Source organism: Hydra vulgaris, chromosome 07 (genome assembly GCF_038396675.1).
Source record: "Hydra vulgaris chromosome 07, alternate assembly HydraT2T_AEP".
In the NCBI taxonomy this organism is placed as follows: Eukaryota; Metazoa; Cnidaria; class Hydrozoa; order Anthoathecata; family Hydridae; genus Hydra; species Hydra vulgaris.
In genome coordinates this window covers 6547501-6560861 of record NC_088926.1, presented here as the reverse complement: position 1 = coordinate 6560861, position 13361 = coordinate 6547501, and positions in this window count along the sequence as shown.

Here is a 13361-nt window from a genome sequence, read left to right as displayed (position 1 = left end):
ATTCTGACTTAACTCATTTACTACTTGTGATCCTTACCACATTCCTGTTATAAAATTCATACAAAATTCTCCATAACTCTATTAAATACTCGCTTAACTATTTAATAAGTGCTCCACTGTATCTTGTTTTCCTGCTGCTGGAAAATGGCATTTGTGGTTCCAATTTTTAAAAACTATAGAGAACACTTTAACACCTCTATCTATTGTCTAATTAGTCTTCTCTCTATTATTAGCATGGTTTTTGAGTTTTGAGCTAAAATTATAATCAATAATTTTCCAACATCTCATCTTGAGTCTAATAAATTGCTTTCTATTTTTTAATGTGGATTTCGGTCCTCTCGTTCTACAGCTAACTGTTATAAGATTGTAAGATGTTATAAGGTTCTATTGTGCATTAGATGGTGGTGGCCACCATCTAATGCACAATAGAACCTTATAACATACCATTACACAATAGAACCTTATAAAATACTTCTATAAAGTCCGGCATATTGTTCTTTTCCATAACTTCATGACTTGATATGGTGTATCTGGGAAAATATTTGAGATTATTAAATCTTTTATTTTAAATGCAGTATCAAAGTCTTCCTCGAAGGCCAACACTTCATTTTTAGTAACTTTTGGGTACTACAAGGTTTTATCCTTGATCCTGAATTGTATCTCATTTTTATTAATCATCTTCCTGAACATCTTCTATCTAGAATGGTTTAATTTGTTCACGACGCAACTATATACTTCTGTTTTGATATAAAGTCGTCACTTTTTAATGACTAAGAGCGGCAGCCAAAAATGAATTTGATTACTTCTCTGTTACAGTGTGGGACTTGCAGTGGTTTTTGAATTTTAACTCCAGCAAACCTTAATTATTTCTGTATGACATTAAATCATGCAGAAATACGAAATACAGAAATATAGAGATCTCTATATTTCTGCTTTAAATCTCTATAGATCTTTATAGATCTACTTTATATCGTTTTGACTGATCATTAACTACATACCTCAAACGGAAACCATATGTACAATCCATTGAAAAGATAGTATCTGCTATGGTTGCCTCTCTTTTTTTTACCATTTTCTTATTTACCTTTTTTTTTCTTTTCTTACATTTCTACCTCTGAAATTCTAAAACTGAAGTTTTGAAAAAATATATTTAGTAACTTAAAGATTGTAATGACGTTTTAAAAAAATTTCTTATCAATAGATTGAGATTTTTTTAACAAAATTACAAAACAAGCAAAAAGTAGACAGAAATTATTTAAGTTGTAAAAACATAGAGAAAAAAAAAAGCAGTTGGTTTATTTAAAAAGTTTTGAAATCTTTTGTTGATCTTAGTTAGTGCTAGTAAATTTACCAATATTTTAAAAAACCAGTAATTCGGTAAAAAAAAAATTATCACCGTGTTACCGGTAATTTACCGGTTTTTTTTCTAAAGGCTTAAATGGTAATAATCTAAACACTGAAACCAACAAAAAGCATAACAAATGAATATATTAGTAAAACAGCATCAGTTTACAGGTCCATCCTAGTTAAAAATAAATAAATAAAACAATCAAAAAGATTTTTTTTATATAATAAAATATAATTCATATATTATACATTAACATTTTTGTATTTTAGCGTAAACATAAACAAACATAAACATAAAGAAAACTTCATTTTTAAAATAAAAATAAATAATATAGTCAATTCTTTTCAAGGAGCATAAATTGTTTATTAAAGTAGGCTCTTAAAAAACACATTACATTTAATGTTTCGTCGTTTAAACTTGTTCTGTACCTTGTGCCAATTAAATCTGCTGCAGAAAAGGCTCTTTCCGACTCTACACTGGTTGGGCAAACTGATGAAATATACTTTTGGAGTTTGTTTAAATATTTTCCTTTAATATTTTGTTCCTTGAAATACGCCATTTCTTTCCTGACTATATTTAAAAGACCGGATGTTGTCTTCGGATCACTAATCTCTTCGTGAGCAATAGTTATCATTTTTTTTTTAATTACTAAATCAAGTTTTTCCTTCATTAACATTGCTTGACTTGATGTCGCCACTGCTGATAAAACCGTAGATTCACTAGTTGATTCAGTTTCATACACTTTCACAACTTCAGCTCCAGTAGTTTCGGAATCGTTTTTTAAAAATTGTTGAATGATTTCTACAATATTTTTTTCCATAACCAATTTACTTGTTGTATTAAACACGCCATAATTATTTTCATTATTTAAAGCTGTACGTGGACATGGTTCATGAAGATATGAATATATATCAGAATATACGGTTCTTCTCTCACTTATTCGAAATATTAAATCTTGTTTCAATTCATTACTTATGAAATTATTTTGGTTACTTAGTTCATCCAACATGAACCTAATTGTCAAATCTGCAACATATAGATTCGTGTCCCTTGAACTGAGAGCTTCCACAGCTACTTTAACAGGTTGCAAAGCCATTATTATATTTGATACAACATTGAGATCATTTTCTGATAAATCTATATCGGATTTGATATCGATTAGACTCTTACGAACGCAATTTTTAATCTCATAAATTCTCTCCAACATTATCAACATACTGCTCCACCGTGTTTTTGTGTCAAGGATTAGCGTAAGTTCTTTTTTAAATTCATCCTTAACATGTTTTTGAAGGATGTCATTTTTTGTTGGTGATCTATGGAACATGACAACAATTTTTGGAATTTTTGTTATTATTGGACCTATACTTTCATGTTGAATTGATGAATCAGTAGTTGATGTATCCTCAATAACGTCAAAAACCCCAATATCTTCCATTACTTCGTCCTCTTCATCTTCACCATGTTCAAATTCAGTAATAGCCACTTCTTGATTTTCTACGGAAATATTATCCGAAACAGATCTTTTATACAGCACCTTAATTACCGATAACTGGATGCCGTGGGATAAACAAAGTTGATGATTTACATCCAGTAATCTGCCTACCTTTTTCATTACGGCAGCCCCATCCGTAGTAATGGAAATTATATTTTCTATCGCAATACTAAATTCTTTAAGTGTATTTTGAAGATACGTTATACACTTTTCAGCAGGCATCGATCCTTTAATCCTAACCAATCCGAGATTCCAAAATACATTATCATACGAGTGGACATTCACATTCATAAACCTTCGATTTTAAGAGATGTCCATTCATCGAAAGTCAAGCTGAATAATTCACCACGGGCTATTCTTTCTGATAATTCTGTAACGACTTGTTTTTGGATTTTGTCACCGTACTGCAACACCATTTTCTTAATTGTTTTTGGAGACTTTGAACAATCATATCCCTTGAATTTAAATAAATTCTGAAGATCGTATGATGTACAAATCTTTTTAAATGATAAACAATCTCGTGCTGTCAGTCGCGCTAAAACAGCTGGAAATGAGTCATCAATCGTTTTAATAATGTTGAAATAATCAGAAATTTTTGATCTAGAATTTGTATCATTCGTAACGGAAGTTGTGGTATTGATATTAGAACAGCTAGCTTTTGCATCATCATGTTGAACTCTTTTTAGCAGATTAATTTTATGTTTTCTAATAAGGTGATTGTGCAAACCACTTGTGCTGCCGCCAGAGCATTTTTTTTTTTTTTTTGCATACATTGCATATAGCTGAATCACTAGCTTTCGTACGTAGAAAATGATTCCACAATTGATTTTGTCCGGATCCAGTAGACATCATAGATAAGGCTATTTTTTTAAAAAAAATTCAATATGTAAATTTTGGAACACAATACAAATATATTCTATAATATAGTTTTAAAAACTTTTTGTGAAATACTTACTCAACACAATAAAAATATAGAATATTCGCTTTATTTTCAAAGTTATGTTTTGTGTTTATTTTTAATTTTTTTTTATGATACTTAATAATTTTATCATCCAGTGCAAAAAACCAAATAATTTAAAAAAAACTCACTAACGCACTATTTAAATTAAATAAAATGTCATCTGTAACTGTAACCAGATGCGAGCACAAAATAAACTGAATGTAATTATAAATAAACTACATAAACAAATTCTAATTGTATGCAAATATTTTTCTTTCTCTATTAAAAAAAAACAAAAATTTAAGTAGGTTGTCAAAAAATCAAGTAGGTTGTATTTTTTTTTTAAGAAATGCATATTGTAATATTGTAAGAAAACAAAATTCTTTTCCATTATAAAGTTCTTAATTTTTTGCGATTTCAACTGTTTTAAAGTTAGAATTTAAAAATTCTACAAAAAGTTAGCTTTTTTGTAGAATTTTTCTTTTTAGTTAGAAAAAAATACTACTAATAATTTATTCAGAATTTCCATAAAATTTTACCGAATTACGGGTAAATTATTTGAAAATTACCGGTAAATTTAAACATAATTTTTAACCAATTTACCGGTAAACCGGTTTACCGGTTTTGCTAGCCCTAATCGTAGTGCTTAAAAACCAACTTAAAAAACCAACCAAAACAAGTTTCAAAATAAATGTTTGAAAGGGAAATTAAATGTTTGTTTTTTTCATATTAAAGTTCAATGACACTTCATTTCATGAACAATTTCATGAAATATTATATAAGAGAAAATGCTCTATAAACAAAAATTGTCATTTGGTATTTTCAAACCACAGGTTATTTCTGCAATATAATTGATAAACCTTTTATAATAAAAATTGCTTCTTCGTTTTGCGAAAAAATGCTTTTTTGTATTTGCAAAGTTATAACTGTCAAATATTTTTTTAGCATTACTGTTAAAAAACTCCACATTTTCGGCACTTATGTCCGCTTCATGCAGACAAAAAATCAATGTCTTTACCAACAAGGAGACTTAGTTTGACTTTTTTAATTTTTATTTTTTTTTGAAAAATAATAATAAGTTGTTGGTCATTGAAAAACCTCAAGATCCTTGTTCAAGTTTTCCAACATATTTTCTAATGGGTCAGTATATATCACCAGAAAATTTTCCCAGTGTTGCATACTTAATAGAATGATGCAAAAAAAGTTAAGCAATGGCTACTAAACCACAGCATATATAGGCTTTGGCCGCAATCTGGTCACCTGTATCTCTAGTCATCTAAACTAACTGTCTCTAATCTAACTAACCTGTATCGCTAGTCATCTAAAGTGGTTTCACTGTTTGCTAGTAATATATCTGCCGTTATTTTAATACTTAGCAAAAACAACAGTCTAGCAACTTCTGAAGTTGATGAAAATGTTCTACTTGGAACTTTATATTGAATATTAGTTTTTGGTTTTTTTGTAATAACATTTTTCCAGAACTTTGCAAAAATTTTAATAAAGTTAATGGTGTTGTCTGCTTTTTATATATTATTGTTTGTTTTTTAGAGCAGTTGCAAAATAATCACAAAAACTTGCATTTAAAAAGATTTTCTCTTTCCATAGGTTTCGGTGCAACAGACTAAGTTTAGATAATTAACTAGTAAGTTTAAATACTTTTCCAATGTTACTTTTGAGTCTTGATAAAACTTAAGATATTAATTCAGCACGCACATTTAGTTTTCATATCATGACAAACCCTTTTTGACTTTTTTTTCAACGAACAGATTTAAGTACAACAGATTAGGAGCGGCCGTGGCGCAGTGGTTAAAGTTCTGGCTCAAAATTGAGAGGTCCGAGGTTCAACGTCCACTCCAACCCAGGAAATATTACAATATTAAGTATTTCAAACTAACAATTTTATAACAGTTTAAGTTATAATTTCATCTACCTAAAAAAATAATTTCTGTATTGTTTTAGACTTGAAACAGTGTTCTTAATCCAACGCTCTGTTTGATATCTCTGTAATCAGATATCTCTATAATCTCTGATATCTCTGTAATCTCAAAAAACAATCTTAGATAAAATTTTAACTGCCTGGAATAAGTTTTGAGATATTTCAAATTAAAAAGAAATAAAAGAAAAAATTGTCAAGTAGTAGAAAATTAAGCTCAAAAAATTGTTGGATGTGATAAAATGTTGGTGCTACAAACTACTTTGTGCAGATGAAAATTCTCAATATAAGGAGCTTACATTTTATGCATTTGTTCTAAAGAAATCGAGGTAATACAACATGATTTATTATGGCAAAGATTTCAAAGAGATAAGGTTGTTGAAAAGTAAGACTACCAAATGTAGTCTCATTTTTCAACAACTTTATCTCTTTTAATGTCGAAGAATAGAAAAGCAAAAAAAAATGAGTGTTACTTCTGAAACAGATGGAAACTATTTGATCCATTACACACCTTCAAAGGGTCCAAATAAATCAGCTAAAATACCTGCAATTGGACTTTATAAGTAGATGGTTCCAAGAGAAATTGATCAAAATCAAATTTTGATTCGATCAGATTCTACAAATTTATCTAAGTCTACTAACAACTGCAGATTGTTAACCATCGGAGAAACTTATTGTGAGAAAATTTTTTTGGTTAATTTGCAATGTTGTTCAAAGTGAAACACTCATCTAATCAATTTTCTTTATTTATTAGGAAGTCAAACAGTCGAAGTTAAGGATGTTATTACAAAGTCTATTCAAAATAGGGCATACCATGCTCATTCTGAGTTTCTAATTATTTCTCTTTTTGCAAACTCATCAAATAAAATAAAACTTTTGCAGTCAACATGATTATGAAAGTTAGAGGAGATTCAGAGCAAAGTGATGCAAGTGTAAGAAATCGAAAAAATCTACACTTAACTGTGATGCGGTGACTCTCTTGAACTCATTGACTAGAGTTATAAACAAACTTTGGAGCCGAATTTCACATGTAATATAACAAAAAAAAATTACAAAAACTAATAGGTTCTCCTATGGAAGTACCTTACTGTCCTCTTCATTTGGAACAACATCACTTTATCAGAGATGTTGTTCCAAATCAAAAACTCGAGAAAGATTCAATCAAACTGAGTTGATTTTCAAGCTTGATTTTAGTTAAAAAAAAATCTCCATTAAAACGTTGTTATTTTTTTAACATTTTATGTAATTATAATATAGTCGGACAAATCTCTGTGCGTCCACAGAACATTTTTGTGTTTCACATAAAACAATTTCAGGCAATTTATCTACAAGTTTTATTTCATATAATGTTTTTTTAGTGTTTAAAAGTCATAATCATAAAAAATTTACCAACACCCCATTTAAAAACCTGTTGGTAAATATATATCGAGCATAGAGTTAACTATGGTTGGTGAATATATATCAAGCATAAAGCTAACAAAATATAGGAAAACTATATATTTTGTAAGCTTTTCACCCTCACACATGGCAAACGAGCTAACACGCAAACTTTTTAGGTGTTTTTGTTTCCGGATTTTAATTGAAGTCATTTATTGCAAAACAGTCTCATTTGAATCAACCATGAAGATACTTAAGTTATAAGCATAAGAAGTTATGAACATATTTAAGGTAAACATAATAAGTTGCAAATGGCTGAAAATGCCACGTGAAACATAAAAAAATCTTTGTGAATGCCCATCGACAAATCTAGTTCAAAACTCTAATTACCTAACTTGCTTGGTTTTTTAGTACAGTAATTTAGTAATCTATTAATAATTAAGGCATTTTATCAAACCTTCAGTAACGCACATATATATTTAAAAAAATTATTTAGTCAGGTAAAACGTTTTAACAACCATGTATAATAAAAAATTTTTTTTTTTTCTTTAAACTTTTTTTTATTTTATCTACTTCATTTCATTTTGATGTTTTTTACCTAAATATGTTATATGTTTATGTTCATTTCTAACCACCCAACTCCCCCCCCCCCCCTCCTTTCCATAGGCCAAAAAAAAAAGTTTTAAACACATAATAAAATCTTCCGCGAATCGTTTTTTGTCTTAATTTAAAATTTTTTAAAAGTATGACATTACTCCCAAATACCTAATATTTAAAAATCAAATAGATTCAGTCGTTTTCAAAACTTCAAGAGTTATAAATACTCAAGCTTGAATTAGCTTGGGTATTTATAACTCTTAAAGGTTCCAGACTACTAAAAGAATTGATAAAGATGGCTTATAAAAATCTTGTAAAAAGTTGCATACAAAATATGCACCAATTGCCACGACAAGTCTCAATAAACTTGATATTATCCACAATAAAAAACTCCAAGGTTTTCAGAATGTACATTTGACTCCACTAATTGAACCGCCTGAATTAGATTCTCTGAAAAAAAGAAGAAAGAAGCACATCTCCGGTCTTCTCCTGATAAATATTGTCACCCATCATTGAATGAAACATTTACAATCATTGAAAACAATTTTATCAAAACCAGAACTTCTCTAGAAGGATCTGTATTCTTAATTAAAAAATACAAACATGAATAATACAAAGCTGTAAACACTAACTCTAACGCCAAAGATCTCCATCTGAAATTGAAGATAAAAATAAATAACGAGTTAATAACTTTTTCTTTTATTTTTTATGGTTGATAAAATAAAAATATTTTTTATGCAACTATTTTATTTTGTATGGTTTTTTAAAACTTGAAATGGATACCGCGATTTATAACAAATTTGAAATGATCACTTATAATTGTTCTCAAAATGATGAGTTTGTACTAAATGACCAATCGAATCCGGATATAAATTACTTTGGTGAAGTTCTTTATAAAGCAACTACGAATATTATTATGATAACAAAATTAAAGAATTTTTTAATCGGGATAATATTTGCACTTTGCATAGTAACGTGAAAAGCATAACAATTAACTTTGAATTCTCTATGTAAACATGAAGGAACCTCTAAATATTTTTAGTTTAATTTTATGTCTGAAATCTAGTGTAACTCTGATAACGTATATTCTACTCCAAATATCTTTTTATCAGAATTTGTTCCTTAGAAAGTAAAAGTAGAAAACAAGTTGTTGGTTTACTAATAAAATTTGAGAATGTTAGCGGTATGTTAAAAGACTTGATATATCAATAAAATCTTTTTATCGTCATCAAAAATTCTTATATAAGTATTTTTGATGACGATAAAAAAATTTTACGTTGAAACCCTAACAAACAAAAACTCAATTATATGTAGTTGCTATCGCCCACCTTTCGGCCGAAACAAAAGTTTTAGTATGTGATGTGATTGTGGCAATTGTCATACTGCCATTTTTTAAAATGACAATTAAAAAAAAAAAAAAATGATAAGAAATTATACTACAACGAATTATACTTGGTGACATCAATTTAGATTGAAGATCAATCACACGACGTTATAAATTTTTATAATAAACTATTTTGCGCGTTTCCTATAACCAAAAAACCAAAATAAATAACGCTAACGTCAGTTAAAAAACTTAATCGACAATATTTTAACATCAAACGATTTTTATAAATATTTTTAAAAATATATAGTTTAACATGACATCGCTGTCCGCTTGCTTTTTTTTTTCTCTATTAATATTGACACAGTTGTAATATCATAAATAAAACTAAAGCTCTCAATAAAATTTTTTAACCCATTCAATTTAAAATCCTATAAAAAACTCTGCTTAATTGGAAGCAAATTAATGCTCTTGCTCACGCTAATCTTCTATTATAATAGAAGATTAGCGTGAGCACAAGCAAAAAGGTTTTTTTTTAACTATAATTTTTCCAAAAATTACGGTTATTAAAAAAACTAAAAATGTAACGTCACCATGATCACAAAGTTACCCGTAAATTATTACCCGCTCTGAAATATAACTATATACTTTGGTAGTTTTCATTGCTTTATCAAATGTTTTTGATACACTTGGTCACAAAATTATCTTGAAAAAATTGATTATAATAAAGATAAAGAAAATGTAAAGCAGCTTAAAAATTATTTTAGCAACCGTAAGGAGTTTGTTTATAGCAACAGTTGAATTACTCAATACATTAAATATAAAGTGTGGGGTTTCTTAGGACTCTATGTTAGGGTTTTGTTTAATGATCAAAAGCAAAAATTTGTAGATCTTCATAATATGAATAATTGTTCTTAAGTTTCATTCAAAAATATTATAAAGTTCAAAAGTTGCGACCATGAAAAATTTACAAGCTCCTCATTTGTGAGGAGGGAGGGGGGGGGGGGGGCAAGAAAATACTCAAGTTTGGATTTGCACAATGCGTAAAAGTGTCATATCTGATACATAAAAAAATCCTAAGGGCGTCCATGCCTCATAATGACATTAGTTTTACGTTATTCATTCAAAACATCACGCACAGATCGAATTATAGTTTATAAGCTTGTAAAATCAAAGTTGGGTTTTTGAGCATCTATACTACAGCCGTTTTTCAAAACAATGGTTTACACTTATTGCGAGAAAAACTCATTAAAATTAAACAAAACAAAAAAAAAATTGGATAAATTTTTGTAAACGTTTTTTGAAACTAATAATTCTTATGAATTGTAATCATAATTTTTCAAAAATATTTATTCATTAACGCTTTTAAGTAAACTGCTTTTAAAGAAAAAAAGACGCTAAAAAAAGAACTTGATTCACTTTGGGATTTACTTAAGATTGCGTAAAAATAAATCAAGATCTATCAAGAATCAATCAGTACAAAAAGTAAAAAGTCAAATAAATTGGCAAATAACAAACCAATAAATAAGCCTGACATCAAACTTTAAAAATATAGACGAATAAAGAAAAGAAAAAAAGAGACGAGTAAAGATAAAAAAAAATAAAGAAAATTCAGATGAACGTTTTGAACTACAGGCAAGTTCGAATTTTCCTCTTCAAAAATTAAGTTTGAAGATACCGATTTGTCAAGAAGCACAGAAAGAGGTTCGACAGAAAGAGATTCGAGAAAATTGAGATATTAAGAGTCAAACTCAATAAAAAAATTATAATACTCAGAAAAGAAAACCGCTCTGTGTTTATTTGATGGAAACCAGGTAAAACAGGTTGAAGAAGATCTTAACATAAATGTAGCTATAAAAAATATAGCGATCAATGTTACATAGCCTGATATGGATAACACTGATGACACACTTCTGGGTGTTGCTCATTCAGCAAGCGTTAAAGGTATTGACCAGGCTGAAGTAATTTCACCTAGGGTTTTTTTTTTTTTTTAATTATTATTATTTCAGTTTGCAAAGTCAGTCGTTATACAATAAAATAAACTATTAAAATACTTTTACAAATATATAAATATAGCAGACTAAGAATATTGTAAAATGTTATCTTGAGAAAGAATAAAATTTTTTGTTTTGTTTTTAAAAAGATGAAAAGAATTAGTTAGATCAAAATCAAAATTTGGCAAAACAAGTTTATTCCACAGGTGTGGCGGACGATAGGCAAGACAGAATTGATTAAAATTTGTGTGACAAAAAGGTTTTTCTAAAAAATTTATATTTCTAAGTTTGTATTTGTTGGTTGGTTTTAAATTGAAGAGATCTTTAAAGACTGGAGGAGATAGATTGTTTTTCCACATATAAACAAAACATAAAATTTTCAAGACGTTGAGTTCATATATATTTAAAATTCTCATTTCAATAAAGTAAGGTTTACAATGAGAAAAACAATCAGCAAAGTTAATTATGCAAATTACCCGTTTCTGAAAGCGATAAAGACGTCGTAGTTTACTTTTTTCAGTACTTCCCCAAGCAATATTTGCATAGCTTAAGTAACAATGATAATAAATGAGAAATAGAGTTGTCTTAAATTTATCTTATTGAGATAATTTTGAGCTTTGTATAAAACTCCAATGTTTTTAGAGGCTTTAGAGCATATATAATTAATGTGTTGATTCTAAGTAATGTTCTCATCGAGATAAACACCTAGAAATTTGGTGACGGGATCTCTTTTAATTTCAATATTGTCAATAAAGATTTGAGGCAAGTTTGAGGGTAAGGAGTTTTTTTTCTTAAGCGAATGAAAAAGCCTCCATTTAGTTTTTTCGGTGTTTAGTGTTAGTTTATTAGATTTGAACCAGTGGGATAAATGTTCAAGTTATTTATTTGCTGTAGCAAAAAGTTCGTTAATATCACTCTAAAAGACAAATAAATTAGTATCATCTGCGAACATGATGCTCATCAGATTAGTTGCTTTATTTAGATCGTTTATATAAATTAAAAAAAGGAGTGGTCCAAGGATTGAACCTTGTGGAACCCCGCATGTTATATTTAGACAATTGTTTTGATAGCTGTCATTACCAATAACAAATTGTTTTCTATTCGATAAGTAACTTTTGAACCACCTTAACACTTGTTTATTTTGTCCATAGTAGGGGAACATGGGGCAAGATGACGAACGTTTTGAAAAGCACTTATATCTTAGTCAATAAGTGTTCCAATAAGTAAAACTTTATCAAGAAGTAATTAAAAAGTATCATGTGCTACTGATGTATCAAAAAAACCTTATAAAAATCGAAAATAGTCTGGAAAAAACTCATTAACCGATGTTACCTCAAATCGTCATCTTGCCCCGTATGCGGGGCAAGATGACGATTTTAAGATGAGTTAATTCCATGATACCATTACTGTTTTAAATATCACGGTATCATAAATTCTAGTTTATAAAATAAGTAAAATAAATAGTGGTGTAATTTTTAATAAAAATTAAGTTTATATATTTATATAGGGCTATGCCAAAAAACCTGCTAATCAGTTCATAGTAAATTCCAAAACAACAAAATAAAGCAAATGCCAAACAAAATATTTTAATGCGCAATAAAACAATGTAATAATTGCTAAGCTACACAAGCATACAGTACAAGTAAATTTGTGTTTAACATATTGCCCACAAGTTAAATGACACCAGTGTTCACAGGATTTATACATATCCCAGTCATCATCAAGCAATGGATCATTAGGATCACCATAGATAATTTCACAATACCAACATGAAATTTCTTCCGTTTTGTCAACTATTTTTGAAACTTGATTTTTGGATTTTTTTTTTCGCTCTTTTTTTGGCTTTGTCATTTTTCTTTCTATCGTTAGTTACAGCTGTTTTTTTAAGCTGGCCCTTCTTTTCTCTAACAGCTTTCTCTTTTTTTTTGATTCATCAATTTTTCTTTTTTCTCGAGTGCAGCTAATTGAACTGCAGCTTTAAAAGGGGAACTTGTTGCCACTTCTGCTCGCTTAAATTTTCGTTTACGGCTAGCACTATTTGTAACCCTACAAGCAATAGGATAAGGTCGAATGTTCTCAGGTGATACAGTTTTTGGCACATCGTTTAACTCTATTTGGGTTCTATCAACATTTGCATTTGCATTCGACTGAATGCATTTTGGTTCAGTGTTAACAGTTGGCAATGATAAAGAGTTGTTGTTGTTAAATAATATGGTCAATGCTGATGTAACTGCATTAAGTTTCACCTTTGATGTTGACTGTTGCTGGCGATCTTCAACTACTGAAACAAAATATGTCATAAAAATCATCATAAAATTATTTAGGTTAATTTTACGTTATTTCATATTCTATTATT